The sequence below is a fragment of the Lepisma saccharinum genome, chromosome 14 (assembly GCF_977018435.1).
Source record: "Lepisma saccharinum chromosome 14, izLepSacc3.1, whole genome shotgun sequence".
Lineage (NCBI taxonomy): Eukaryota > Metazoa > Arthropoda > Insecta > Zygentoma > Lepismatidae > Lepisma > Lepisma saccharinum.
The window spans coordinates 83,781,998-83,808,127 of record NC_139242.1 but is presented as its reverse complement, the minus strand read 5'-3'; positions in this window follow the sequence as shown (position 1 = coordinate 83,808,127).

Here is a 26,130-nt window from a genome sequence, read left to right as displayed (position 1 = left end):
ATCCTTTCTGAAAATTTGAAAATTCTTAAAAAATTCGTCCAAAATCTTGATGTCTCCAATCTCTTGTTTTGTACGTTTTTTCCACGTGTCTTGACCTCCAATGTATCCCTGCAATGTTTGGTGAAGATCTGAGTATGTAGTTTTTGACCTTATATGGAACCTTTTATCTGAAATTTGAAAATTCTTAAAAAATTTGACCAAAATCTTGATGTCCCCAATCCTATGTTTTGTATGTTTTTTCCACGTGTCTTGACATCCAATGTATCCCTGCGCAAGTTTGGTGAAGATCTGAGTATGTCGTTTTTGACCTTATCTGGAACATCCTTTCTGAAAATTTGAAAATTCTTAAAAAATTCGTCCAAAATCTTGATGTCTCCAATCTCTTGTTTTGTACGTTTTTTCCACGTGTCTTGACATCCAATGTATCCCTGCAAAGTTTGGTGAAGATCTGAGTATGTAGTTTTTGACCTTATATGGAACCTCCTATCTGAAAATTTGAAAATTCTTAAAAAATTTGACCAAAATCTTGATGTCCCCAATCCTATGTTTTGTATGTTTTTTCCCCGTGTCTTGACATCCAATGTATCCCTGCAGAGTTTGGTGAAGATCTGAGTATGTAGTTTTTGACCTTATATGGAACCTCCTTTCTGAAAATTTGAAAATTCTTAAAAAATTCGTCCAAAATCTTGATGTCCCCAATCCTATGTTTTGTATGTTTTTTCCACGTGTCTTGACATCCAATGTATCCATGCAAAGTTTGGTGAAGATCTGAGTATGTCGTTTTTGACCTTATCTGGAACCTCCTTTCTGAAAATTTGAAAATTCTTCAAAAATTCGTCGAAAATCTTGATGTCTCCAATCTCTTGTTTTGTACGTTTTTTCCACGTGTCTTGACATGCAAAGTATCCCTGCAACGTTTGGTGAAGATCTGAGTATGTAGTTTTTGACCTTATCTGGAACCTCCTATCTGAAAATTTGAAAATTCTTAAAAAATTCGTCCAAAATCTTGATGTCTCCAATCTCTTGTTTTGTACGTTTTTTCCACGTGTCTTGACATCCAAAGTATCCCTGCAAAGTTTGGTGAAGATCTGAGTATGTCGTTTTTGACCTTATCTGGAACATCCTTTCTGAAAATTTGAAAATTCTTAAAAAATTCGTCCAAAATCTTGATGTCTCCAATCTCTTGTTTTGTATGTTTTTTCCACGTGTCTTGACCTCCAATGTATCCCTGCAATGTTTGGTCAAGATCTGAGTATGTAGTTTTTGACTTTATATGGAACCTCCTATCTGAAAATTTGAAAATTCTTAAAAAATTTGACCAAAATCTTGATGTCCCCAATCCTATGTTTTGTATGTTTTTTCCACGTGTCTTGACATCCAATGTATCCCTGCAAAGTTTGGTGAAGATCTGAGTATGTCGTTTTTGACCTTATCTGGAACATCCTTTCTGAAAATTTGAAAATTCTTAAAAAATTCGTCCAAAATCTTGATGTCTCCAATCTCTTGTTTTGTACGTTTTTTCCACGTGTTTTGACATCCAATGTATCCCTGCAAAGTTTGGTGAAGATCTGAGTATGTTGTTTTTGACCTTATATGGAACCTCCTATCTGAAAATTTAAAAATTCTTAAAAAATTTGACCAAAATCTTGATGTCCCCAATCCTATGTTTTGTATGTTTTTTCCCCGTGTCTTGACATCCAATGTATCCCTGCAGAGTTTGGTGAAGATCTGAGTATGTAGTTTTTGACCTTATATGGAACCTCCTTTCTGAAAATTTGAAAATTCTTAAAAAAATCGTCCAAAATCTTGATGTCCCCAATCCTATGTTTTGTATGATTTTTCCACGTGTCTTGACATCCAATTTATCCATGCAAAGTTTGGTGAAGATCTGAGTATGTCGTTTTTGACCTTATCTGGAACCTCCCATCTGAAAATTTGAAAATTCTTCAAAAATTCGTCGAAAATCTTGATGTCTCCAATCTCTTGTTTTGTACGTTTTTTCCACGTGTCTTGACATGCAAAGTATCCCTGCAACGTTTGGTGAAGATCTGAGTATGTAGTTTTTGACCTTATCTGGAAACTCCTATCTGAAAATTTGAAAATTCTTCAAAAATTCGTCCAAAATCTTGATGTCTCCAATCTCTTGTTTTGTACGTTTTTTCCACGTTTCTTGACATCCAATGTATCCCTGCAATGTTTGGTGAAGATCTGAGTATGTAGTTTTTGACCTTTTATGGAACCTCCTTTCTGAAAATTTGAAAATTCTTAAAAAAATCGTCCAAAATCTTGATGTCCCCAATCCTATGTTTTGTATGTTTTTTCCACGTGTCTTGACATCCAATGTATCCATGCAAAGTTTGGTGAAGATCTGAGTATGTCGTTTTTGACCTTATCTGGAACCTCCCATCTGAAAATTTGAAAATTCTTCAAAAATTCGTCGAAAATCTTGATGTCTCCAATCTCTTGTTTTGTACGTTTTTTCCACGTGTCTTGACATGCAAAGTATCCCTGCAACGTTTGGTGAAGATCTGAGTATGTAGTTTTTGACCTTATCTGGAACCTCCTATCTGAAAATTTGAAAATTCTTAAAAAATTCGTCCAAAATCTTGATGTCTCCAATCTCTTGTTTTGTACGTTTTTTCCACGTGTCTTGACCTCCAATGTATCCCTGCAATGTTTGGTGAAGATCTGAGTATGTAGTTTTTGACCTTATATGGAACCTTTTATCTGAAATTTGAAAATTCTTAAAAAATTTGACCAAAATCTTGATGTCCCCAATCCTATGTTTTGTATGTTTTTTCCACGTGTCTTGACATCCAATGTATCCCTGCGCAAGTTTGGTGAAGATCTGAGTATGTCGTTTTTGACCTTATCTGGAACATCCTTTCTGAAAATTTGAAAATTCTTAAAAAATTCGTCCAAAATCTTGATGTCTCCAATCTCTTGTTTTGTACGTTTTTTCCACGTGTCTTGACATCCAATGTATCCCTGCAAAGTTTGGTGAAGATCTGAGTATGCAGTTTTTGACCTTATATGGAACCTCCTATCTGAAAATTTGAAAATTCTTAAAAAATTTGACCAAAATCTTGATGTCCCCAATCCTATGTTTTGTATGTTTTTTCCCCGTGTCTTGACATCCAATGTATCCCTGCAGAGTTTGGTGAAGATCTGAGTATGTAGTTTTTGACCTTATATGGAACCTCCTTTCTGAAAATTTGAAAATTCTTAAAAAATTCGTCCAAAATCTTGATGTCCCCAATCCTATGTTTTGTATGTTTTTTCCACGTGTCTTGACATCCAATGTATCCATGCAAAGTTTGGTGAAGATCTGAGTATGTCGTTTTTGACCTTATCTGGAACCTCCTTTCTGAAAATTTGAAAATTCTTCAAAAATTCGTCGAAAATCTTGATGTCTCCAATCTCTTGTTTTGTACGTTTTTTCCACGTGTCTTGACATGCAAAGTATCCCTGCAACGTTTGGTGAAGATCTGAGTATGTAGTTTTTGACCTTATCTGGAACCTCCTATCTGAAAATTTGAAAATTCTTCAAAAATTCGTCCAAAATCTTGATGTCTCCAATCTCTTGTTTTGTACGTTTTTTCCACGTTTCTTGACATCCAATGTATCCCTGCAATGTTTGGTGAAGATCTGAGTATGTAGTTTTTGACCTTATATGGAACCTCCTATCTGAAAATTTGAAAATTCTTAAAAAATTCGTCCAAAATCTTGATGTCTCCAATCTCTTGTTTTGTACGTTTTTTCCACGTGTCTTGACATCCAAAGTATCCCTGCAAAGTTTGGTGAAGATCTGAGTATGTCGTTTTTGACCTTATCTGGAACATCCTTTCTGAAAATTTGAAAATTCTTAAAAAATTCGTCCAAAATCTTGATGTCTCCAATCTCTTGTTTTGTATGTTTTTTCCACGTGTCTTGACCTCCAATGTATCCCTGCAATGTTTGGTCAAGATCTGAGTATGTAGTTTTTGACTTTATATGGAACCTCCTATCTGAAAATTTGAAAATTCTTAAAAAATTTGACCAAAATCTTGATGTCCCCAATCCTATGTTTTGTATGTTTTTTCCACGTGTCTTGACATCCAATGTATCCCTGCAAAGTTTGGTGAAGATCCGAGTATGTCGTTTTTGACCTTATCTGGAACATCCTTTCTGAAAATTTGAAAATTCTTAAAAAATTCGTCCAAAATCTTGATGTCTCCAATCTCTTGTTTTGTACGTTTTTTCCACGTGTTTTGACATCCAATGTATCCCTGCAAAGTTTGGTGAAGATCTGAGTATGTTGTTTTTGACCTTATATGGAACCTCCTATCTGAAAATTTAAAAATTCTTAAAAAATTTGACCAAAATCTTGATGTCCCCAATCCTATGTTTTGTATGTTTTTTCCCCGTGTCTTGACATCCAATGTATCCCTGCAGAGTTTGGTGAAGATCTGAGTATGTAGTTTTTGACCTTATATGGAACCTCCTTTCTGAAAATTTGAAAATTCTTAAAAAAATCGTCCAAAATCTTGATGTCCCCAATCCTATGTTTTGTATGATTTTTCCACGTGTCTTGACATCCAATGTATCCATGCAAAGTTTGGTGAAGATCTGAGTATGTCGTTTTTGACCTTATCTGGAACCTCCCATCTGAAAATTTGAAAATTCTTCAAAAATTCGTCGAAAATCTTGATGTCTCCAATCTCTTGTTTTGTACGTTTTTTCCACGTGTCTTGACATGCAAAGTATCCCTGCAACGTTTGGTGAAGATCTGAGTATGTAGTTTTTGACCTTATCTGGAAACTCCTATCTGAAAATTTGAAAATTCTTCAAAAATTCGTCCAAAATCTTGATGTCTCCAATCTCTTGTTTTGTACGTTTTTTCCACGTTTCTTGACATCCAATGTATCCCTGCAATGTTTGGTGAAGATCTGAGTATGTAGTTTTTGACCTTTTATGGAACCTCCTTTCTGAAAATTTGAAAATTCTTAAAAAAATCGTCCAAAATCTTGATGTCCCCAATCCTATGTTTTGTATGTTTTTTCCACGTGTCTTGACATCCAATGTATCCATGCAAAGTTTGGTGAAGATCTGAGTATGTCGTTTTTGACCTTATCTGGAACCTCCCATCTGAAAATTTGAAAATTCTTCAAAAATTCGTCGAAAATCTTGATGTCTCCAATCTCTTGTTTTGTACGTTTTTTCCACGTGTCTTGACATGCAAAGTATCCCTGCAACGTTTGGTGAAGATCTGAGTATGTAGTTTTTGACCTTATCTGGAACCTCCTATCTGAAAATTTGAAAATTCTTCAAAAATTCGTCCAAAATCTTGATGTCTCCAATCTCTTGTTTTGTACGTTTTTTCCACGTTTCTTGACATCCAATGTATCCCTGCAATGTTTGGTGAAGATCTGAGTATGTAGTTTTTGACCTTATATGGAACCTCCTTTCTGAAAATTTGAAAATTCTTAAAAAAATCGTCCAAAATCTTGATGTCCCCAATCCTATGTTTTGTATGTTTTTTCCACGTGTCTTGACATCCAAAGTATCCATGCAAAGTTTGGTGAAGATCTGAGTATGTCGTTTTTGACCTTATCTGGAACCTCCCATCTGAAAATTTGAAAATTCTTAAAAAATTCGTCGAAAGTCTTGATGTCTCCAATCTCTTGTTTTGTACGTTTTTTCCACGTGTCTTGACATGCAAAGTATCCCTGCAACGTTTGGTGAAGATCTGAGTATGTAGTTTTTGACCTTATCTGAAACATCCTATCTGAAAATTTGAAAATTCTTCAAAAATTCGTCCAAAATCTTGATGTCTCCAATCTCTTGTTTTGTACGTTTTTTCCACGTTTCTTGACCTCCAATGTATCCCTGCAATGTTTGGTGAAGATCTGAGTATGTAGTTTTTCACCTTATATGGAACCTCCTATCTGAAAATTTGAAAATTCTTAAAAAATTTGACCAAAATCTTGATATCCCCAATCCTATGTTTTGTATGCTTTTTCCACGTGTCTTGACATCCAATGTATCCCTGCAAAGTTTGGTGAAGATCTGAGTATGTAGTTTTTGACCTTATCTGGAACCTCCTATCTGAAAATTTGAAAATTCTTAAAAAATTCGTCCAAAATCTTGATGTCTCCAATCTCTTGTTTTGTACGTTTTTTCCACGTGTCTTGACATCCAATGCATCCCTGCAAAGTTTGGTGAAGATCTGAGTATGTAGTTTTTGGCCTTATATGGAACCTCCTATCTGAAAATTTGAAAATTCTTAAAAAATTTGACCAAAATCTTGATGTCCCCAATCCTATGTTTTGTATGTTTTTTCCCCGTGTCTTGACATCCAATGTATCCCTGCAGAGTTTGGTGAAGATCTGAGTATGTCGTTTTTGACCTTATCTGCAACATCCTTTCTGAAAATTTGAAAATTCTTAAAAAATTCGTCCAAAATCTTGATGTCTCCAATCTCTTGTTTTGTACGTTTTTTCCACGTGTCTTGACATCCAATGTATCCCTGCAAAGTTTGGTGAAGATCTGAGTATGTAGTTTTTGACCTTATCTGGAACCTCATTTCTGAAAATTTGAAAATTCCTCAAAAATTCGTCCAAAATCTTGATGTCTCCAATCTCTTGTTTTGTACGTTTTTTCCACGTGTCTTGACAACCAATGTATCCCTGCAAAGTTTGGTGAAGATCTGAGTATGTCGTTTTTGACCTTATCTGGAACATCCTTTCTGAAAATTTGAAAATTCTTAAAAAATTCGTCCAAAATCTTGATGTCTCCAATCTCTTGTTTTGTACGTTTTTTCCACGTGTCTTGACCTCCAATGTATCCCTGCAATGTTTGGTGAAGATCTGAGTATGTAGTTTTTGACCTTATATGGAACCTTTTATCTGAAATTTGAAAATTCTTAAAAAATTTGACCAAAATCTTGATGTCCCCAATCCTATGTTTTGTATGTTTTTTCCACGTGTCTTGACATCCAATGTATCCCTGCAAAGTTTGGTGAAGATCTGAGTATGTCGTTTTTGACCTTATCTGGAACATCCTTTCTGAAAATTTGAAAATTCTTAAAAAATTCGTCCAAAATCTTGATGTCTCCAATCTCTTGTTTTGTACGTTTTTTCCACGTGTCTTGACATCCAATGTATCCCTGCAAAGTTTGGTGAAGATCTGAGTATGTAGTTTTTGACCTTATATGGAACCTCCTATCTGAAAATTTGAAAATTCTTAAAAAATTTGACCAAAATCTTGATGTCCCCAATCCTATGTTTTGTATGTTTTTTCCCCGTGTCTTGACATCCAATGTATCCCTGCAGAGTTTGGTGAAGATCTGAGTATGTAGTTTTTGACCTTATATGGAACCTCCTTTCTGAAAATTTGAAAATTCTTAAAAAATTCGTCCAAAATCTTGATGTCCCCAATCCTATGTTTTGTATGTTTTTTCCACGTGTCTTGACATCCAATGTATCCATGCAAAGTATGGTGAAGATCTGAGTATGTCGTTTTTGACCTTATCTGGAACCTCCTTTCTGAAAATTTGAAAATTCTTCAAAAATTCGTCGAAAATCTTGATGTCTCCAATCTCTTGTTTTGTACGTTTTTTCCAAGTGTCTTGACATGCAAAGTATCCCTGCAACGTTTGGTGAAGATCTGAGTATGTAGTTTTTGACCTTATCTTGAACCTCCTATCTGAAAATTTGAAAATTCTTCAAAAATTCGTCCAAAATCTTGATGTCTCCAATCTCTCGTTTTGTACGTTTTTTCCACGTTTCTTGACATCCAATGTATCCCTGCAATGTTTGGTGAAGATCTGAGTATGTAGTTTTTGACCTTATATGGAACCTCCTATCTGAAAATTTGAAAATTCTTAAAAAATTTGACCAAAATCTTGATATCCCCAATCCTATGTTTTGTATGAATTTTCCACGTGTCTTGACATCCAATGTATCCCTGCAAAGTTTGGTGAAGATCTGAGTATGTAGTTTTTGACCTTATCTGGAACCTCCTATCTGAAAATTTGAAAATTTTTGAAAAATTCGTCCAAAATCTTGATGTCTCCAATCTCTTGTTTTGTACGTTTTTTCCACGTGTCTTGACCTCCAATGTATCCCTGCAATGTTTGGTGAAGATCTGAGTATGTAGTTTTTGACCTGATATGGAACCTCCTATCTGAAAATTTTAAAATTCTTAAAAAATTCGTCCAAAATCTTGATGTCTCCAATCTCTTGTTTTGTACGTTTTTTCCACGTGTCTTGACATCCAAAGTATCCCTGCAAAGTTTGGTGAAGATCTGAGTATGTCGTTTTTGACCTTATCTGGAACATCCTTTCTGAAAATTTGAAAATTCTTAAAAAATTCGTCCAAAATCTTGATGTCTCCAATCTCTTGTTTTGTATGTTTTTTCCACGTGTCTTGACCTCCAATGTATCCCTGCAATGTTTGGTCAAGATCTGAGTATGTAGTTTTTGACCTTATATGGAACCTCCTATCTGAAAATTTGAAAATTCTTAAAAAATTTGACCAAAATCTTGATGTCCCCAATCCTATGTTTTGTATGTTTTTTCCACGTGTCTTGACATCCAATGTATCCCTGCAAAGTTTGGTGAAGATCTGAGTATGTCGTTTTTGACCTTATCTGGAACATCCTTTCTGAAAATTTGAAAATTCTTAAAAATTTCGTCCAAAATCTTGATGTCTCCAATCTCTTGTTTTGTACGTTTTTTCCACGTGTTTTGACATCCAATGTATCCCTGCAAAGTTTGGTGAAGATCTGAGTATGTTGTTTTTGACCTTATATGGAACCTCCTATCTGAAAATTTAAAAATTCTTAAAAAATTTGACCAAAATCTTGATGTCCCCAATCCTATGTTTTGTATGTTTTTTCCCCGTGTCTTGACATCCAATGTATCCCTGCAGAGTTTGGTGAAGATCTGAGTATGTAGTTTTTGACCTTATATGGAACCTCCTTTCTGAAAATTTGAAAATTCTTAAAAAAATCGTCCAAAATCTTGATGTCCCCAATCCTATGTTTTGTATGATTTTTCCACGTGTCTTGACATCCAATGTATCCATGCAAAGTTTGGTGAAGATCTGAGTATGTCGTTTTTGACCTTATCTGGAACCTCCCATCTGAAAATTTGAAAATTCTTCAAAAATTCGTCGAAAATCTTGATGTCTCCAATCTCTTGTTTTGTACGTTTTTTCCACGTGTCTTGACATGCAAAGTATCCCTGCAACGTTTGGTGAAGATCTGAGTATGTAGTTTTTGACCTTATCTGGAAACTCCTATCTGAAAATTTGAAAATTCTTCAAAAATTCGTCCAAAATCTTGATGTCTCCAATCTCTTGTTTTGTACGTTTTTTCCACGTTTCTTGACATCCAATGTATCCCTGCAATGTTTGGTGAAGATCTGAGTATGTAGTTTTTGACTTTTATGGAACCTCCTTTCTGAAAATTTGAAAATTCTTAAAAAATTCGTCCAAAATCTCGACGTCTCCAATCTCTTGTTTTGTACGTTTTTTCCACTTGTCTTGACATCCAATGTATCCCTGCAAAGTTTGGTGAAGATCTGAGTATGTAGTTTTTGACCTTATCTGGAACCTCCCATCTGAAAATTTGAAAATTCTTCAAAAATTCGTCGAAAATCTTGATGTCTCCAATCTCTTGTTTTGTACGTTTTTTCCACGTGTCTTGACATGCAAAGTATCCCTGCAACGTTTGGTGAAGATCTGAGTATGTAGTTTTTGACCTTATCTGGAACCTCCTATCTGAAAATTTGAAAATTCTTCAAAAATTCGTCCAAAATCTTGATGTCTCCAATCTCTTGTTTTGTACGTTTTTTCCACGTTTCTTGACATCCAATGTATCCCTGCAATGTTTGGTGAAGATCTGAGTATGTAGTTTTTGACTTTTATGGAACCTCCTTTCTGAAAATTTGAAAATTCTTAAAAAAATCGTCCAAAATCTTGATGTCCCCAATCCTATGTTTTGTATGTTTTTTCCACGTGTCTTGACATCCAATGTATCCATGCAAAGTTTGGTGAAGATCTGAGTATGTCGTTTTTGACCTTATATGGAACCTCCTATCTGAAAATTTGAAAATTCTTAAAAAATTTGACCAAAATCTTGATATCCCCAATCCTATGTTTTGTATGCTTTTTCCACGTGTCTTGACATCCAATGTATCCCTGCAAAGTTTGGTGAAGATCTGAGTATTTAGTTTTTGACGTTATCTGGAACCTCCTATTTGAAAATTTGAAAATTTTTGAAAAATTCGTCCAAAATCTTGATGTCTCCAATCTCTTGTTTTGTACGTTTTTTCCACGTGTCTTGACCTCCAATGTATCCCTGCAATGTTTGGTGAAGATCTGAGTATGTAGTTTTTGACCTGATATGGAACCTCCTATCTGAAAATTTGAAAATTCTTAAAAAATTTGACCAAAATCTTGATGTCCCCAATCCTATGTTTTGTATGTTTTTTCCACGTGTCTTGACATCCAATGTATCCCTGCAAAGTTTGGTGAAGATCTGAGTATGTAGTTTTTGACCTTATCTGGAACATCCTTTCTGAAAATTTGAAAATTCTTAAAAAATTCGTCCAAAATCTTGATGTCTCCAATCTCTTGTTTTGTACGTTTTTTCCACGTGTCTTGACATCCAATGTATCCCTGCAAAGTTTGGTGAAGATCTGAGTATGTAGTTTTTGACCTTATATGGAACCTCCTATCCGAAAATTTGAAAATTCTTAAAAAATTTGACCAAAATCTTGATGTCCCCAATCCTATGTTTTGTATGTTTTTTCCCCGTGTCTTGACATCCAATGTATCCCTGCAGAGTTTGGTGAAGATCTGAGTATGTCGTTTTTGACCTTATCTGCAACATCCTTTCTGAAAATTTGAAAATTCTTAAAAAATTCGTCCAAAATCTTGATGTCTCCAATCTCTTGTTTTGTACGTTTTTTCCACGTGTCTTGACATCCAATGTATCCCTGCAAAGTTTGGTGAAGATCTGAGTATGTAGTTTTTGACCTTATCTGGAACCTCATTTCTGAAAATTTGAAAATTCCTCAAAAATTCGTCCAAAATCTTGATGTCTCCAATCTCTTGTTTTGTACGTTTTTTCCACGTGTCTTGACAACCAATGTATCCCTGCAAAGTTTGGTGAAGATCTGAGTATGTCGTTTTTGACCTTATCTGGAACATCCTTTCTGAAAATTTGAAAATTCTTAAAAAATTCGTCCAAAATCTTGATGTCTCCAATCTCTTGTTTTGTACGTTTTTTCCACGTGTCTTGACATCCAAAGTATCCCTGCAAAGTTTGGTGAAGATCTGAGTATGCCGTTTTTGACCTTATCTGGAACATCCTTTCTGAAAATTTGAAAATTCTTAAAAAATTCGTCCAAAATCTTGACGTTTCCAATCTCTTGTTTTTTACGTTGTTTCCACGTGTCTTGACATCCAATGTATCCCTGTAAAGTTTGGTGAAGATCTGAGTATGTAGTTTTTGATCTTATCTGGAACCTCCCATCTGAAAATTTGAAAATTCTTAAAAAATCCGTCCAAAATCTTGATGACCCCAATCTCTTGTTTTGTAGGTTTTTTCCACGTGTCTTGACATCCAATGTATCCCTGCAATGTTTGGTGAAGATCTGAGTATGTAGTTTTTGACCTTATCTGGAACCTCCCATCTGAAAATTTGAAAATTCCTAAAAAATCCGTCCAAAATCTTGATGCCCCCAATCTCTTGTTTTGTACGATTTTTCGACGTGTCTTGACATCCAATGTATCCCTGCAAAGTTTGGTGAAGATCTGAGTATGTAGTTTTTGACCTTATCTGGAACCTCCTATCTGAAAATTTGAAAATTCTTAAAAAATTCGTCCAAAATCTTGATGTCTCCAATCTCTTGTTTTGTACGTTTTTGCCACGTGTCTTGACATCCAATGTATCCCTGCAAAGTTTGGTGAAGATCTGAGTATGTAGTTTTTGACCTTATATGGAACCTCCTATCTGAAAATTTGAAAATTCTTAAAAAATTTGACCAAAATCTTGATGTCCCCAATCCTATGTTTTGTATGTTTTTTCCCCGTGTCTTGACATCCAATGTATCCCTGCAGAGTTTGGTGAAGATCTGAGTATGTAGTTTTTGACCTTATATGGAACCTCCTTTCTGAAAATTTGAAAATTCTTAAAAAATTCGTCCAAAATCTTGATGTCCCCAATCCTATGTTTTGTATGTTTTTTCGACGTGTCTTGACATCCAATGTATCCATGCAAAGTTTGGTGAAGATCTGAGTATGTCGTTTTTGACCTTATCTGGAACCTCCCATCTGAAAATTTGAAAATTCTTCAAAAATTCGTCGAAAATCTTGATGTCTCCAATCTCTTGTTTTGTACGTTTTTTCCACGTGTCTTGACATGCAAAGTATCCCTGCAACGTTTGGTGAAGATCTGAGTATGTAGTTTTTGACCTTATCTGGAACCTCCAATATGAAAATTTGAAAATTCTTCAAAAATTCGTCCAAAATCTTGATGTCTCCAATCTCTTGTTTTGTACGTTTTTTCCACGTTTCTTGACATCCAATGTATCCCTGCAATGTTTGGTGAAGATCTGAGTATGTAGTTTTTGACCTTATATGGAACCTCCTATCTGAAAATTTGAAAATTCTTAAAAAATTTGACCAAAATCTTGATATCCCCAATCCTATGTTTTGTATGATTTTTCCACGTGTCTTGACATCCAATGTATCCATGCAAAGTTTGGTGAAGATCTGAGTATGTAGTTTTTGACCTTATCTGGAACCTCCTATCTGAAAATTTGAAAATTTTTGAAAAATTCGTCCAAAATCTTGATGTCTCCAATCTCTTGTTTTGTACGTTTTTTCCACGTTTCTTGACCTCCAATATATCCCTGCAATGTTTGGTGAAGATCTGAGTATGTAGTTTTTGACCTGATATGGAACCTCCTATCTGAAAATTTGAAAATTCTTAAAAAATTCGTCCAAAATCTTGATGTCTCCAATCTCTTGTTTTGTACGTTTTTTCCACGTGTCTTGACATCCAAAGTATCCCTGCAAATTTTGGTGAAGATCTGAGTATGTCGTTTTTGACCTTATCTGGAACATCCTTTCTGAAAATTTGAAAATTCTTAAAAAAATCGTCCAAAATCTTGATGTCTCCAATCTCTTGTTTTGTATGTTTTTTCCACGTGTCTTGACCTCCAATGTATCCCTGCAATGTTTGGTGAAGATCTGAGTATGTAGTTTTTGACCTTATATGGAACCTCCTATCTGAAAATTTGAAAAATTCTTAAAAAATTCGACCAAAATCTTGATGTCCCCAATCCTATGTTTTGTATGTTTTTTCCACGTGTCTTGACATCCAATGTATCCCTGCAAAGTTTGGTGAAGATCTGAGTATGTCGTTTTTGACCTTATCTGGAACATCCTTTCTGAAAATTTGAAAATTCTTAAAAAATTCGTCCAAAATCTTGATGTCTCCAATCTCTTGTTTTGTACGTTTTTTCCACGTGTTTTGACATCCAATGTATCCCTGCAAAGTTTGGTGAAGATCTGAGTATGTAGTTTTTGACCTTATATGGAACCTCCTATCTGAAAATTTGAAAATTCTTAAAAAATTTGACCAAAATCTTGATGTCCCCAATCCTATGTTTTGTATGTTTTTTCCCCGTGTCTTGACATCCAATGTATCCCTGCAGAGTTTGGTGAAGATCTGAGTATGTAGTTTTTGACCTTATATGGAACCTCCTTTCTGAAAATTTGAAAATTCTTAAAAAATTCGTCCAAAATCTTGATGTCATCAATCCTATGTTTTGTATGTTTTTTCCACGTGTCTTGACATCCAATGTATCCATGCAAAGTTTGGTGAAGATCTGAGTATGTCGTTTTTGACCTTATCTGGAACCTCCAATCTGAAAATTTGAAAATTCTTCAAAAATTCGTCGAAAATCTTGATGTCTCCAATCTCTTGTTTTGTACGTTTTTTCCACGTGTCTTGACATGCAAAGTATCCCTGCAACGTTTGGTGAAGATCTGAGTATGTAGTTTTTGACCTTATCTGGAACCTCCTATCTGAAAATTTGAAAATTCTTCAAAAATTCGTCCAAAATCTTGATGTCTCCAATCTCTTGTTTTGTACGTTTTTTCCACGTTTCTTGACATCCAATGTATCCCTGCAATGTTTGGTGAAGATCTGAGTATGTAGTTTTTGACCTTATATGGAACCTCTTTTCTGAAAATTTGAAAATTCTTAAAAAAATCGTCCAAAATCTTGATGTCCCCAATCCTATGTTTTGTATGTTTTTTCCACGTGTCTTGACATCCAATGTATCCATGCAAAGTTTGGTGAAGATCTGAGTATGTCGTTTTTGACCTTATCTGGAACCTCCCATCTGAAAATTTGAAAATTCTTCAAAAATTCGTCGAAAATCTTGATGTCTCCAATCTCTTGTTTTGTACGTTTTTTCCACGTGTCTTGACATGCAAAGTATCCCTGCAACGTTTGGTGAAGATCTGAGTATGTAGTTTTTGACCTTATCTGGAACCTCCTATCTGAAAATTTGAAAATTCTTCAAAAAATTCGTCCAAAATCTTGATGTCTCCAATCTCTTGTTTTGTACGTTTTTTCCACGTTTCTTGACATCCAATGTATCCCTGCAATGTTTGGTGAAGATCTGAGTATGTAGTTTTTGACCTTATATGGAACCTCCTATCTGAAAATTTGAAAATTCTTAAAAAATTTGACCAAAATCTTGATATCCCCAATCCTATGTTTTGTATGCTTTTTCCACGTGTCTTGACATCCAATGTATCCCTGCAAAGTTTGGTGAAGATCTGAGTATGTAGTTTTTGACCTTATCTGGAACCTCCTATCTGAAAATTTGAAAATTTTTGAAAAATTCGTCCAAAATCTTGATGTCTCCAATCTCTTGTTTTGTACGTTTTTTCCACGTGTCTTGACCTCCAATGTATCCCTGCAATGTTTGGTGAAGATCTGAGTATGTAGTTTTTGACCTGATATGGAACCTCCTATCTGAAAATTTGAAAATTCTTAAAAAATTTGACCAAAATCTTGATGTCCCCAATCCTATGTTTTGTATGTTTTTTCCACGTGTCTTGACATCCAATGTATCCCTGCAAAGTTTGGTGAAGATCTGAGTATGTAGTTTTTGACCTTATCTGGAACATCCTTTCTGAAAATTTGAAAATTCTTAAAAAATTCGTCCAAAATCTTGATGTCTCCAATCTCTTGTTTTGTACGTTTTTTCCACGTGTCTTGACATCCAATGTATCCCTGCAAAGTTTGGTGAAGATCTGAGTATGTAGTTTTTGACCTTATATGGAACCTCCTATCCGAAAATTTGAAAATTCTTAAAAAATTTGACCAAAATCTTGATGTCCCCAATCCTATGTTTTGTATGTTTTTTCCCCGTGTCTTGACATCCAATGTATCCCTGCAGAGTTTGGTGAAGATCTGAGTATGTCGTTTTTGACCTTATCTGCAACATCCTTTCTGAAAATTTGAAAATTCTTAAAAAATTCGTCCAAAATCTTGATGTCTCCAATCTCTTGTTTTGTACGTTTTTTCCACGTGTCTTGACATCCAAAGTATCCCTGCAAAGTTTGGTGAAAATCTGAGTATGCCGTTTTTGACCTTATCTGGAACATCCTTTCTGAAAATTTGAAAATTCTTAAAAAATTCGTCCAAAATCTTGACGTTTCCAATCTCTTGTTTTGTACGTTGTTTCCACGTGTCTTGACATCCAATGTATCCCTGTAAAGTTTGGTGAAGATCTGAGTATGTAGTTTTTGATCTTATATGGAACCTCCCATCTGAAAATTTGAAAATTCTTAAAAAATCCGTCCAAAATCTTGATGACCCCAATCTCTTGTTTTGTAGGTTTTTTCCACGTGTCTTGACATCCAATGTATCCCTGCAAAGTTTGGTGAAGATCTGAGTATGTAGTTTTTGACCTTATCTGGAACCTCCTATCTGAAAATTTGAAAATTCTTAAAAAATTCGTCCAAAATCTTGATGTCTCCAATCTCTTGTTTTGTACGTTTTTGCCACGTGTCTTGACATCCAATGTATTTCTGCAAAGTTTGGTGAAGATCTGAGTATGTAGTTTTTGACCTTATCTGGAACCTCATTTCTGAAAATTTGAAAATTCCTCAAAAATTCGTCCAAAATCTTGATGTCTCCAATCTCTTGTTTTGTACGTTTTTTCCACGTATCTTGACATGCAAAGTATCCCTGCAACGTTTGGTGAAGATCTGAGTATGTAGTTTTTGACCTTATCTGGAACATCCTATCTGAAAATTTGAAAATTCTTCAAAAATTCGTCCAAAATCTTGATGACACCAATCTCTTGTTTTGTACGTTTTTTCCACGTGTCTTGACACCCAATGTATCCATGCAAAGTTTGGTGAAGATCTGAGTATGTAGTTTTTGACCTTATATGGAACCTCCTATCTGAAAATTTGAAAATTCTTAAAAAATTCGTCCAAAATCTTGATGTCTCCAATCTCTTGTTTTGTACGTTTTTTCCACGTGTCTTGACATCCAATGTATCCCTGCAAAGTTTGGTGAAGATCTGAGTATGTAGTTTTTGACCTTATCTGGAACCTCATTTCTGAAAATTTGAAAATTCCTCAAAAATTCGTCCAAAATCTTGATGTCTCCAATCTCTTGTTTTGTACGTTTTTTCCACGTGTCTTGACAACCAATGTATCCCTGCAAAGTTTGGTGAAGATCTGAGTATGTCGTTTTTGACCTTATCTGGAACATCCTTTCTGAAAATTTGAAAATTCTTAAAAAATTCGTCCAAAATCTTGATGTCTCCAATCTCTTGTTTTGTACGTTTTTTCCACGTGTCTTGACATCCAAAGTATCCCTGCAAAGTTTGGTGAAAATCTGAGTATGCCGTTTTTGACCTTATCTGGAACATCCTTTCTGAAAATTTGAAAATTCTTAAAAAATTCGTCCAAAATCTTGACGTTTCCAATCTCTTGTTTTGTACGTTGTTTCCACGTGTCTTGACATCCAATGTATCCCTGTAAAGTTTGGTGAAGATCTGAGTATGTAGTTTTTGATCTTATCTGGAACCTCCCATCTGAAAATTTGAAAATTCTTAAAAAATCCGTCCAAAATCTTGATGACCCCAATCTCTTGTTTTGTAGGTTTTTTCCACGTGTCTTGACATCCAATGTATCCCTGCAAAGTTTGGTGAAGATCTGAGTATGTAGTTTTTGACCTTATCTGGAACCTCCTATCTGAAAATTTGAAAATTCTTAAAAAATTCGTCCAAAATCTTGATGTCTCCAATCTCTTGTTTTGTACGTTTTTGCCACGTGTCTTGACATCCAATGTATTTCTGCAAAGTTTGGTGAAGATCTGAGTATGTAGTTTTTGACCTTATCTGGAACCTCATTTCTGAAAATTTGAAAATTCCTCAAAAATTCGTCCAAAATCTTGATGTCTCCAATCTCTTGTTTTGTACGTTTTTTCCACGTATCTTGACATGCAAAGTATCCCTGCAACGTTTGGTGAAGATCTGAGTATGTAGTTTTTGACCTTATATGGAACCTCCTATCTGAAAATTTGAAAATTCTTAAAAAATTCGTCCAAAATCTTGATGTCTCCAATCTCTTGTTTTGTACGTTTTTTCCACGTGTCTTGACCTCCAATGTATCCCTGCAATGTTTGGTGAAGATCTGAGTATGTAGTTTTTGACCTGATATGGAACCTCCTATCTGAAAATTTGAAAATTCTTAAAAAATTTGACCAAAATCTTGATGTCCCCAATCCTATGTTTTGTATGTTTTTTCCACGTGTCTTGACATCCAATGTATCCCTGCAAAGTTTGGTGAAGATCTGAGTATGTAGTTTTTGACCTTATCTGGAACATCCTTTCTGAAAATTTGAAAATTCTTAAAAAATTCGTCCAAAATCTTGATGTCTCCAATCTCTTGTTTTGTACGTTTTTTCCACGTGTCTTGACATCCAATGTATCCCTGCAAAGTTTGGTGAAGATCTGAGTATGTAGTTTTTGACCTTATATGGAACCTCCTATCCGAAAATTTGAAAATTCTTAAAAAATTTGACCAAAATCTTGATGTCCCCAATCCTATGTTTTGTATGTTTTTTCCCCGTGTCTTGACATCCAATGTATCCCTGCAGAGTTTGGTGAAGATCTGAGTATGTCGTTTTTGACCTTATCTGCAACATCCTTTCTGAAAATTTGAAAATTCTTAAAAAATTCGTCCAAAATCTTGATGTCTCCAATCTCTTGTTTTGTACGTTTTTTCCACGTGTCTTGACATCCAATGTATCCCTGCAAAGTTTGGTGAAGATCTGAGTATGTAGTTTTTGACCTTATCTGGAACCTCATTTCTGAAAATTTGAAAATTCCTCAAAAATTCGTCCAAAATCTTGATGTCTCCAATCTCTTGTTTTGTACGTTTTTTCCACGTGTCTTGACAACCAATGTATCCCTGCAAAGTTTGGTGAAGATCTGAGTATGTCGTTTTTGACCTTATCTGGAACATCCTTTCTGAAAATTTGAAAATTCTTAAAAAATTCGTCCAAAATCTTGATGTCTCCAATCTCTTGTTTTGTACGTTTTTTCCACGTGTCTTGACATCCAAAGTATCCCTGCAAAGTTTGGTGAAAATCTGAGTATGCCGTTTTTGACCTTATCTGGAACATCCTTTCTGAAAATTTGAAAATTCTTAAAAAATTCGTCCAAAATCTTGACGTTTCCAATCTCTTGTTTTGTACGTTGTTTCCACGTGTCTTGACATCCAATGTATCCCTGTAAAGTTTGGTGAAGATCTGAGTATGTAGTTTTTGATCTTATCTGGAACCTCCCATCTGAAAATTTGAAAATTCTTAAAAAATCCGTCCAAAATCTTGATGACCCCAATCTCTTGTTTTGTAGGTTTTTTCCACGTGTCTTGACATCCAATGTATCCCTGCAAAGTTTGGTGAAGATCTGAGTATGTAGTTTTTGACCTTATCTGGAACCTCCTATCTGAAAATTTGAAAATTCTTAAAAAATTCGTCCAAAATCTTGATGTCTCCAATCTCTTGTTTTGTACGTTTTTGCCACGTGTCTTGACATCCAATGTATTTCTGCAAAGTTTGGTGAAGATCTGAGTATGTAGTTTTTGACCTTATCTGGAACCTCATTTCTGAAAATTTGAAAATTCCTCAAAAATTCGTCCAAAATCTTGATGTCTCCAATCTCTTGTTTTGTACGTTTTTTCCACGTATCTTGACATGCAAAGTATCCCTGCAACGTTTGGTGAAGATCTGAGTATGTAGTTTTTGACCATATCTGGAACCTCCTATCTGAAAATTTGAAAATTCTTCAAAAATTCGTCCAAAATCTTGATGACACCAATCTCTTGTTTTGTACGTTTTTTCCACGTGTCTTGACATCCAATGTATCCATGCAAAGTTTGGTGAAGATCTGAGTATGTAGTTTTTGACCTTATATGGAACCTCCTATCTGAAAATTTGAAAATTCTTAAAAAATTCGTCCAAAATCTTGATGTCTCCAATCTCTTGTTTTGTACGTTTTTTCCACGTGTCTTGACATCCAATGTATCCCTGCAAAGTTTGGTGAAGATCTGAGTATGTAGTTTATGACCTTATCTGGAACCTCATTTCTGAAAATTTGAAAATTCCTCAAAAATTCGTCCAAAATCTTGATGTCTCCAATCTCTTGTTTTGTACGTTTTTTCCACGTGTCTTGACAACCAATGTATCCCTGCAAAGTTTGGTGAAGATCTGAGTATGTCGTTTTTGACCTTATCTGGAACATCCTTTCTGAAAATTTGAAAATTCTTAAAAAATTCGTCCAAAATCTTGATGTCTCCAATCTCTTGTTTTGTACGTTTTTTCCACGTGTCTTGACATCCAAAGTATCCCTGCAAAGTTTGGTGAAAATCTGAGTATGCCGTTTTTGACCTTATCTGGAACATCCTTTCTGAAAATTTGAAAATTCTTAAAAAATTCGTCCAAAATCTTGACGTTTCCAATCTCTTGTTTTGTACGTTGTTTCCACGTGTCTTGACATCCAATGTATCCCTGTAAAGTTTGGTGAAGATCTGAGTATGTAGTTTTTGATCTTATCTGGAACCTCCCATCTGAAAATTTGAAAATTCTTAAAAAATCCGTCCAAAATCTTGATGACCCCAATCTCTTGTTTTGTAGGTTTTTTCCACGTGTCTTGACATCCAATGTATCCCTGCAAAGTTTGGTGAAGATCTGAGTATGTCGTTTTTGACCTTATCTGCAACATCCTTTCTGAAAATTTGAAAATTCTTAAAAAATTCGTCCAAAATCTTGATGTCTCCAATCTCTTGTTTTGTACGTTTTTTCCACGTGTCTTGACATCCAATGTATCCCTGCAAAGTTTGGTGAAGATCTGAGTATGTAGTTTTTGACCTTATCTGGAACCTCATTTCTGAAAATTTGAAAATTCCTCAAAAATTCGTCCAAAATCTTGATGTCTCCAATCTCTTGTTTTGTACGTTTTTTCCACGTGTCTTGACAACCAATGTATCCCTGCAAAGTTTGGTGAAGATCTGAGTATGTCGTTTTTGACCTTATCTGGAACATCCTTTCTGAAAATTTGAAAATTCTTAAAAAATTCGTCCAAAATCTTGATGTCTCCAATCTCTTGTTTTGTACGTTTTTTCCACGTGTCTTGACATCCAAAGTATCCCTGCAAAGTTTGGTGAAAATCTGAGTATGCCGTTTTTGACCTTATCTGGAACATCCTTTCTGAAAATTTGAAAATTCTTAAAAAATTCGTCCAAAATCTTGACGTTTCCAATCTCTTGTTTTGTACGTTGTTTCCACGTGTCTTGACATCCAATGTATCCCTGTAAAGTTTGGTGAAGATCTGAGTATGTAGTTTTTGATCTTATCTGGAACCTCCCATCTGAAAATTTGAAAATTCTTAAAAAATCCGTCCAAAATCTTGATGACCCCAATCTCTTGTTTTGTAGGTTTTTTCCACGTGTCTTGACATCCAATGTATCCCTGCAAAGTTTGGTGAAGATCTGAGTATGTAGTTTTTGACCTTATCTGGAACCTCCTATCTGAAAATTTGAAAATTCTTAAAAAATTCGTCCAAAATCTTGATGTCTCCAATCTCTTGTTTTGTACGTTTTTGCCACGTGTCTTGACATCCAATGTATTTCTGCAAAGTTTGGTGAAGATCTGAGTATGTAGTTTTTGACCTTATCTGGAACCTCATTTCTGAAAATTTGAAAATTCCTCAAAAATTCGTCCAAAATCTTGATGTCTCCAATCTCTTGTTTTGTACGTTTTTTCCACGTATCTTGACATGCAAAGTATCCCTGCAACGTTTGGTGAAGATCTGAGTATGTAGTTTTTGACCATATCTGGAACCTCCTATCTGAAAATTTGAAAATTCTTCAAAAATTCGTCCAAAATCTTGATGACACCAATCTCTTGTTTTGTACGTTTTTTCCACGTGTCTTGACATCCAATGTATCCATGCAAAGTTTGGTGAAGATCTGAGTATGTAGTTTTTGACCTTATATGGAACCTCCTATCTGAAAATTTGAAAATTCTTAAAAAATTCGTCCAAAATCTTGATGTCTCCAATCTCTTGTTTTGTACGTTTTTTCCACGTGTCTTGACATCCAATGTATCCCTGCAAAGTTTGGTGAAGATCTGAGTATGTAGTTTATGACCTTATCTGGAACCTCATTTCTGAAAATTTGAAAATTCCTCAAAAATTCGTCCAAAATCTTGATGTCTCCAATCTCTTGTTTTGTACGTTTTTTCCACGTGTCTTGACAACCAATGTATCCCTGCAAAGTTTGGTGAAGATCTGAGTATGTCGTTTTTGACCTTATCTGGAACATCCTTTCTGAAAATTTGAAAATTCTTAAAAAATTCGTCCAAAATCTTGATGTCTCCAATCTCTTGTTTTGTACGTTTTTTCCACGTGTCTTGACATCCAAAGTATCCCTGCAAAGTTTGGTGAAAATCTGAGTATGCCGTTTTTGACCTTATCTGGAACATCCTTTCTGAAAATTTGAAAATTCTTAAAAAATTCGTCCAAAATCTTGACGTTTCCAATCTCTTGTTTTGTACGTTGTTTCCACGTGTCTTTACATCCAATGTATCCCTGTAAAGTTTGGTGAAGATCTGAGTATGTAGTTTTTGATCTTATCTGGAACCTCCCATCTGAAAATTTGAAAATTCTTAAAAAATCCGTCCAAAATCTTGATGACCCCAATCTCTTGTTTTGTAGGTTTTTTCCACGTGTCTTGACATCCAATGTATCCCTGCAAAGTTTGGTGAAGATCTGAGTATGTAGTTTTTGACCTTATCTGGAACCTCCTATCTGAAAATTTGAAAATTCTTAAAAAATTCGTCCAAAATCTTGATGTCTCCAATCTCTTGTTTTGTACGTTTTTGCCACGTGTCTTGACATCCAATGTATTTCTGCAAAGTTTGGTGAAGATCTGAGTATGTAGTTTTTGACCTTATCTGGAACCTCATTTCTGAAAATTTGAAAATTCCTCAAAAATTCGTCCAAAATCTTGATGTCTCCAATCTCTTGTTTTGTACGTTTTTTCCACGTATCTTGACATGCAAAGTATCCCTGCAACGTTTGGTGAAGATCTGAGTATGTAGTTTTTGACCTTATATGGAACCTCCTATCTGAAAATTTGAAAATTCTTAAAAAATTCGTCCAAAATCTTGATGTCTCCAATCTCTTGTTTTGTACGTTTTTTCCACGTGTCTTGACCTCCAATGTATCCCTGCAATGTTTGGTGAAGATCTGAGTATGTAGTTTTTGACCTGATATGGAACCTCCTATCTGAAAATTTGAAAATTCTTAAAAAATTTGACCAAAATCTTGATGTCCCCAATCCTATGTTTTGTATGTTTTTTCCACGTGTCTTGACATCCAATGTATCCCTGCAAAGTTTGGTGAAGATCTGAGTATGTAGTTTTTGACCTTATCTGGAACATCCTTTCTGAAAATTTGAAAATTCTTAAAAAATTCGTCCAAAATCTTGATGTCTCCAATCTCTTGTTTTGTACGTTTTTTCCACGTGTCTTGACATCCAATGTATCCCTGCAAAGTTTGGTGAAGATCTGAGTATGTAGTTTTTGACCTTATATGGAACCTCCTATCCGAAAATTTGAAAATTCTTAAAAAATTTGACCAAAATCTTGATGTCCCCAATCCTATGTTTTGTATGTTTTTTCCCCGTGTCTTGACATCCAATGTATCCCTGCAGAGTTTGGTGAAGATCTGAGTATGTCGTTTTTGACCTTATCTGCAACATCCTTTCTGAAAATTTGAAAATTCTTAAAAAATTCGTCCAAAATCTTGATGTCTCCAATCTCTTGTTTTGTACGTTTTTTCCACGTGTCTTGACATCCAATGTATCCCTGCAAAGTTTGGTGAAGATCTGAGTATGTAGTTTTTGACCTTATCTGGAACCTCATTTCTGAAAATTTGAAAATTCCTCAAAAATTCGTCCAAAATCTTGATGTCTCCAATCTCTTGTTTTGTACGTTTTTTCCACGTGTCTTGACAACCAATGTATCCCTGCAAAGTTTGGTGAAGATCTGAGTATGTCGTTTTTGACCTTATCTGGAACATCCTTTCTGAAAATTTGAAAATTCTTAAAAAATTCGTCCAAAATCTTGATGTCTCCAATCTCTTGTTTTGTACGTTTTTTCCACGTGTCTTGACATCCAAAGTATCCCTGCAAAGTTTGGTGAAAATCTGAGTATGCCGTTTTTGACCTTATCTGGAACATCCTTTCTGAAAATTTGAAAATTCTTAAAAAATTCGTCCAAAATCTTGACGTTTCCAATCTCTTGTTTTGTACGTTGTTTCCACGTGTCTTGACATCCAATGTATCCCTGTAAAGTTTGGTGAAGATCTGAGTATGTAGTTTTTGATCTTATCTGGAACCTCCCATCTGAAACTTTGAAAATTCTTAAAAAATCCGTCCAAAATCTTGATGACCCCAATCTCTTGTTTTGTAGGTTTTTTCCACGTGTCTTGACATCCAATGTATCCCTGCAAAGTTTGGTGAAGATCTGAGTATGTAGTTTTTGACCTTATCTGGAACCTCCTATCTGAAAATTTGAAAATTCTTAAAAAATTCGTCCAAAATCTTGATGTCTCCAATCTCTTGTTTTGTACGTTTTTGCCACGTGTCTTGACATCCAATGTATTTCTGCAAAGTTTGGTGAAGATCTGAGTATGTAGTTTTTGACCTTATCTGGAACCTCATTTCTGAAAATTTGAAAATTCCTCAAAAATTCGTCCAAAATCTTGATGTCTCCAATCTCTTGTTTTGTACGTTTTTTCCACGTATCTTGACATGCAAAGTATCCCTGCAACGTTTGGTGAAGATCTGAGTATGTAGTTTTTGACCTTATCTGGAACCTCCTATCTGAAAATTTGAAAATTCTTCAAAAATTCGTCCAAAATCTTGATGACACCAATCTCTTGTTTTGTACGTTTTTTCCACGTGTCTTGACATCCAATGTATCCATGCAAAGTTTGGTGAAGATCTGAGTATGTAGTTTTTGACCTTATATGGAACCTCCTATCTGAAAATTTGAAAATTCTTAAAAAATTCGTCCAAAATCTTGATGTCTCCAATCTCTTGTTTTGTACGTTTTTTCCACGTGTCTTGACATCCAATGTATCCCTGCAAAGTTTGGTGAAGATCTGAGTATGTAGTTTATGACCTTATCTGGAACCTCATTTCTGAAAATTTGAAAATTCCTCAAAAATTCGTCCAAAATCTTGATGTCTCCAATCTCTTGTTTTGTACGTTTTTTCCACGTGTCTTGACAACCAATGTATCCCTGCAAAGTTTGGTGAAGATCTGAGTATGTCGTTTTTGACCTTATCTGGAACATCCTTTCTGAAAATTTGAAAATTCTTAAAAAATTCGTCCAAAATCTTGATGTCTCCAATCTCTTGTTTTGTACGTTTTTTCCACGTGTCTTGACATCCAAAGTATCCCTGCAAAGTTTGGTGAAAATCTGAGTATGCCGTTTTTGACCTTATCTGGAACATCCTTTCTGAAAATTTGAAAATTCTTAAAAAATTCGTCCAAAATCTTGACGTTTCCAATCTCTTGTTTTGTACGTTGTTTCCACGTGTCTTGACATCCAATGTATCCCTGTAAAGTTTGGTGAAGATCTGAGTATGTAGTTTTTGATCCTATCTGGAACCTCCCATCTGAAAATTTGAAAATTCTTAAAAAATCCGTCCAAAATCTTGATGACCCCAATCTCTTGTTTTGTAGGTTTTTTCCACGTGTCTTGACATCCAATGTATCCCTGCAAAGTTTGGTGAAGATCTGAGTATGTAGTTTTTGACCTTATCTGGAACCTCCTATCTGAAAATTTGAAAATTCTTAAAAAATTCGTCCAAAATCTTGATGTCTCCAATCTCTTGTTTTGTACGTTTTTGCCACGTGTCTTGACATCCAATGTATTTCTGCAAAGTTTGGTGAAGATCTGAGTATGTAGTTTTTGACCTTATATGGAACCTCATTTCTGAAAATTTGAAAATTCCTCAAAAATTCGTCCAAAATCTTGATGTCTCCAATCTCTTGTTTTGTACGTTTTTTCCACGTATCTTGACATGCAAAGTATCCCTGCAACGTTTGGTGAAGATCTGAGTATGTAGTTTTTGACCTTATATGGAACCTCCTATCTGAAAATTTGAAAATTCTTAAAAAATTCGTCCAAAATCTTGATGTCTCCAATCTCTTGTTTTGTACGTTTTTTCCACGTGTCTTGACATCCAATGTATCCCTGCAAAGTTTGGTGAAGATCTGAGTATGTAGTTTTTGACCTTATCTGGAACCTCCCATCTGAAAATTTGAAAATTCCTAAAAAATCCGTCCAAAATCTTGATGACCTCAATCTCTTGTTTTGTACGTTTTTTCCACGTGTCTTGACATCCATTGTATCCCTGCAAAGTTTGGTGAAGATCTGAGTATGTCGTTTTTGAACTTATATGGAACCACCTTTCTGAAAATTTGAAAATTCTTAAAAAATTCGTCCAAAATCTTGAT